This window comes from Ochlerotatus camptorhynchus, unplaced genomic scaffold (genome assembly GCF_037179485.1).
Source record: "Ochlerotatus camptorhynchus isolate MF236.1 unplaced genomic scaffold, CSIRO-AGI_Acam_v1.1 ptg000192l, whole genome shotgun sequence".
Taxonomy (NCBI): domain Eukaryota; kingdom Metazoa; phylum Arthropoda; class Insecta; order Diptera; family Culicidae; genus Ochlerotatus; species Ochlerotatus camptorhynchus.
In genome coordinates this window covers 2615984-2621983 of record NW_027040682.1, presented here as the reverse complement: position 1 = coordinate 2621983, position 6000 = coordinate 2615984, and positions in this window count along the sequence as shown.

Here is a 6000-nt window from a genome sequence, read left to right as displayed (position 1 = left end):
TATCTAGCGTCCAAAACGTCAAATACAACAGGGAAAGGTTTTGCAGCTGAGTTATTAACGAAAGAGAAAGTCGATGAAGAGAATCGATCAAAGCAGATAGGACCATTTGAAATGTTTATCGAGAAATGATTTTGATCAACCTTTATCAATTTTGAATCGCCACGGCCGGATATTTTCGATGGAAGAAGCTACAATCTAGCATCTAATTCGACGAAGACGGCAGGAAACATTTCTGGATCAACAATAAAATAGGGCCCATCAGCATTTGTAAACAAACCGCTCCAAAGCCTCACAAATCGAAGGCCGCTCACACAAACCAACACCAACATCTTGTAGGTAGAAGTTTCCCCTATCCGATGATGGTGTTGGTTTGTGTGGGTGGCCTTCGCTTTGTGAGTAAAGGGCTTTGGAACGGTTTGTTTACAAATGCTGATGGGCTCTTTTCTATTGTTGATCCAGATTTGTGAAGCCGAGTTATTTACGAAAGAGAGTGTCGATGAAGAGAATCGATCAATGTAGATAGGACCTATTGAAAAGTGACGCGAGATTTGTTTTCCGTACTGAGCTCCAATGCTACCGACGCCAGGGAGGCAGCTCCCAGAGATGTTATGCCTTAGAACATGCCGATGGCGCCGACTGAGATTGGACCCAGGCCTGCTGGGGTGAGAGGTAATTACGCTAACCACCGGCGCCGATATCTATCACGGCGAATGAGAACGACCCAAATTTGAGTTTAGTTATCTCAGCAATAAGTGCAGGAACTCAGCGATGAGTAAATATTCCTCATGTTTTCCCAGGTTTTTCCAGGGAAAAATTCCCGAATTTGAGAAAAGTAAAGATTGGATTCACTCAGTCTATTGGTACTACTCCGAGACTGAATAAAATTTTCGTCAATTTCCTCATTTTCTGGCAGATTTTTTAGGTTTTCCACAGGAAATCATGAGACAAATTTACTCATCGCTGAGTTCCTACACTTTTGGCGATTATGAGTGAACTAAACTCAAATTTGGGGCGTTCTCATTCGCCGTGTACGCAAAAAGAAAATAGCCAGTGTCGCTACTTGATAGCAAACTACTCATAATGGGAGGAGTCTTTGTAGCTTTTATACCACTTGGTTGCACATCATTCTGCTTTAACCTAAAAAGATATAAAGCAGCGCTGCTGTCCTGGTATCAGCTCCCACCACACATCATCAGCTCATTCGCTGCCAGACTGTTGAGCAGTTCAGTCGATTTGAATTCTCTCTAGTTTCGTTCGTTCGTTCGCAAGTCGAATTAGCTCCGCGTTGTATAGTGACGCTCTCGCTGACCCAGCCATGGGTAAGAAATCGCGCGGTAACGCGAGTGCCGGCTTACCGGGAAAACAGACTCTCCCAGGAGACGGCGCGACCACCGAGCCAGCTCAGAAGAAGCAGAAGAAAACCCCATTGCCCGTCCCGACAGGCGTTGCGGACCCGCAGCCGGGGCCTCCCGGAACTAAACGACCCAGACCTGAAGACATCAGCGCCACCGCATCGGCAGCAAAAAAGCTGCTGAGCAACAATCCGTTCTCCGCCCTGCAGAACGGAGCCCAGCCGCAGTCGAACCCTGAGACGGTGCCTAAAAAAGTTAAGTTGCCACCCTTCTATGTGAAGGGCTTCCCTCCCGGGCTATGGGAGCAGCTGGATTTCTACATTAAGCAGGGCCTTCGCTGCACCATTCAACGGTGCACGGAAGGCTACAAACTGATGGTCTCGGCCGAAAATCACTACAACGCAGTCCAGGCCCTCTTGGACAGGATGAAGCTGGAGTACTTCTCCCACGACGTCGAGGCCACCAAGCCGCTGAAAGTGGTGCTGCGCGGGCTCCACGACATGGACACCACCACCTTAATGGACGAGATTAAGGCGAACGGCCTCAAGCCGGTCGAAATCCACAAGATGACCCGCAGCAAGGCCATCAAGTATCGTGACCAGCTCTACTTGGTCCATCTGCAGAAGAACTCCACAACCGTGAAGGATCTCCATACGACACGCACACTGTTCCACATCGTAGTGAAGTGGGAGCGGTATAAGCCAACCCACCGTGGCGTCACTCAGTGCTCGAACTGCCTATTGTTCGGGCACGGCACCAGGAACTGCCGCATGGCCAGCCGCTGCATCAAATGCGGCAAAAACCACAAGATCGACGACTGCGACAGCATCGAGGAAGCCGCTCCCACATGCGCCAACTGCGGTGCTGCCCACAAGGCCACGAGTAAGGCCTGTCCGAAGCGGGCCGAATACGCCGAGATCCGGAAGAAGGCCTCGTCCAACAACCAGCCCGGTCGCAAGAAGGTCCCGGAAAACAACGCGCAGAACTTTCCTCCGTTATCACCGGTCCAACCACGGCCAATTCCAGTGTTGGCGCCGCTCCCGCTCAACCAACAGTTGGCTGCTGCCCAGTCGGCTGCCGCTGCAGTACCCAGTCAAGCCTCCGGCCCATCGACGGATCCCCCTGCTCCGGGATTGGCCGGTACACCCGGTGAAGCTACAGACGATTCTCCGCTGTCAACGGATGAGATCGTCACACTGTTGGCCCAGGCCATCATCATCAAGCGCACCTGCGCAACAAGAACACAACAGCTCCAAGCTATCATCTCCTTTGTCGCTAATTATGGACCGTGAACCCATAAAGATCGCCAACTGGAACGCTCGCTCCGTAGGGGCGAAAAACATTGAGCTTGCAGACTTCCTCCGCAAGCACGACATCGACGTGGGCCTTCTCACCGAGACTCACCTCAAGACCGGTGACAGCTTCTGGCTGCCCGACCACAGCATTGTCCGGCTTGATCGCACCAGCTCCAGGGGGGGCGGTGTCGCGGTCATCATCAAGAAAGGCATCAAGTACTGCACCCTACCCCACTACCGCACTTCCATCATCGAGGCCGTTGGCATAGAGGTGGAAACATCGACCGGAAACGTCCGGTTCATCGCCGCCTACTGCCCCCGGCAATGTACCGTTAGCAATGGTACAGCACAGCAGTTCAAGAACGACCTTGCCATCATAACCCACACCAATGCCCGCTTTGTAATCGGAGGGGACCTGAACGCCCGGCACGAGGCCTGGCGGAACTACCAGCAGAACCAGAACGGCCGCCTGCTATTCGACCATTCCCAGCATGGTCTCTATTCCGTCTGGTTTCCGGACGAACCAACCTTCACATCACCGACGGGCAACCCATCGACGCTGGACCTGTTCTTGGCAAACACCAGATTAGCCAAGCCGGTTGCCGTCAACGACCTGAGTTCGGACCACCAACCGGTGCTGACCGAGCTGGGCTACAACGTGGCCCCTGCACCGTGCCAGCGGAAGGACTACCATCGAGTCAACTGGGTCCAGTTTCGACGCGTGGTCGACCGCCACATCGACGACAACCCACCGCTCGACACAGTGGATGACATCGACCGGGCCCTGGAGGGTCTCCATCAAGCCATATCCGTGGCTGACGAAGAGTGCGTTCGACGAGTTCCTGTGAGGGGTAAGTTTCAAGCAATTGATTCCCACACCAAACTCTTGATTCGGCTCAGAAATGTTCATAGACGCCAGTTTCAGCGGACTGGGGATCTGCAGCGTAAATACGAAATGGTCGATCTGAATCGGCAGATCGCTTCCAGAATGGTCTCAATCCGGAACGAGAGTTTCGGGCGGCTCGTTCAGAACCTGGACGACCGTTCCAGACCATTCTGGAAGGTTGCCAAGGTGCTGAAGTCTCACCCCAAGCCCATTCCACCACTTAGAGTCAATGACGAACGGCTTATCACCAACGAAGAGAAGGCCAATGCGATTGGGGAGCACATTGCCCAGTCGCATTTGCTTGGCTCTAAAATCCCAAGTCCACTCGAGAACCAGGTTGCGCAGTGCGTCCTGACGTTAGATGCCTCCCCTTGTGCCGTCCCTCCAGAAGAACGGATTACAGAGGAACAAATTTGCTCAGCGCTGAAATACAGTAAGAACATGAAGGCTCCCGGGTTTGACGGAATATTCAACCTAGCGTTGAAAAATCTCAGCCCGAGGGTGCACTCGCTGCTAGCTGCCACCTTCAACAGATGCTTGGAGCTGCACTACTTTCCAAGCATCTGGAAGGTGGCAAAAATCATCCCGATCCGCAAACCTGGGAAAGACCCTTCACTACCGTCTAGCTACAGACCGATTAGCCTGCTCTCAGCGCTGAGCAAGCTGTTCGAAAAATTGATCCTCAGCCGACTAAACAAGTTTGTGGAGGAACATGACATTCTTCTTCCGGAACAGTTCGGGTTCCGCAAGGGGCATTCCACCAATCATCAGCTAGTGCGGGTGATGAATAACATCCGAAGTAACAAAGCTGTATCCAAGTCCACAGCCATGGCCTTGTTAGACGTCGAAAAGGCGTTTGACAATGTCTGGCACGACGGACTTATATACAAGCTTTGTAACTCTAACTTTCCACCATACCTTGTGAAAATCACCCGTAACTATCTCCAGCAAAGGTCGTTCAGGGTGTCGTTGAATAGTTCCCTTTCAGGACAATTTCCGATCCCAGCAGGTGTTCCGCAAGGGAGTCTGCTGGGACCACTGCTTTACAGCATCTACACGTCGGACATCCCTCCTCTAGGAGACGGTTGCGTGTTCTTTCTGTTTGCAGATGACACCGCGATAGCCGTCAAGGGTAGGATGCCTCGTGAAATTACGAACAAGCTCCAACGATGCCTTGACACCTTTACTGATTATGCCACCACGTGGAAAATCAAAATCAACGCCTCGAAAACCCAAGCGATCATGTTCCTTCACAGACAATCATTAAAACTTAAACCGTCTCCCTCCTGTACCGTAATAATGGATGGTACAAGGGTCGAGTGGTCCACTGATGTTACTTATCTCGGGATGTTGTTCGATGAGAAGCTCCTGTTCCGCTCGCACATAGAGAAAACCCTAGTTAAGTGCTCCGCCTTGGTTAGGTGTTTGTATCCGCTCATTTGCCGCAGATCCCGCCTCTCAAGGCAAAACAAACTGGCTGTTTACAAACAGATCATAGCCCCCGCGATCTTATATGCCGCCCCGGTGTGGGAATCGTGCGCTCAGACCCACAGGAACAAAATCCAGGTTGCACAGAATAGAGTGTTGAGGATGATCCTAGATCGTCCATTCGACACAAGAATAGCAGACCTCCATCAAGAGGCAGAAATTCCCAAAGTAGATTCCAAAATTGATGATATGACAACTAAATTTATTCAAAAATGCAATCTTTCTGAACATGCTTTAATAAGCAATTTGTACATAGTAGGTTAAGTGTATATAGTAGAGTAGGTTAGTTTTAAGCTGTAAATAGTAGTATTAAGTAGTTTCTCTTCAAATTCTAAAAACAAAACAAACCAATCCCACCAAGGTGGTCGACCGTGTACTAAGTCTAGGACTAATTCTGTAAAACAAATTTTGAATTTTGCCCATACCTAAAGATGAAGAAATCATTAAATCACTTAGTAAAAAATTTATATGGTAATCGTCCAAGTTAAACTAAAATAAAGATCATTTAAACAACAACCTGGTATCAGCTCATTTTCGCTTCGGACGGCGTGGTGAGCAATAGTAGCAGTAGGTCGTGGCAAAGGAGGTGCCAATCGTCATCGCAAATTCTTCGTGATAACCACCATCCGTCGTCTGGCTCGCCGTCGCAGTGTCTGACGTATCCCCGGTCTGATCTACGAGGTGTGCTGAAGGTGTTCGTGGAAAATGAGGTCCATGATGCTGTCACCTACACTAAACACGCCAAGCGTAAGTGGCCATGGATGTCCTCTTCAATAAAACGGCCCTTTTCAGGGCCATCAAGCTTACATCAGTAAAGAGTTGGAATAGAATTTATCTATGCTTGTTTGTCCATACTCAGAACCACAAGCCCCCAACGACCACACAAACTTGGAAGCAGGGGTGCAAGTGATTTTGATTGATTCAGGGTGGCCAGCAAACCGGGAAATCCGGGAATACCGGGAAATATCCGGGAATTTGA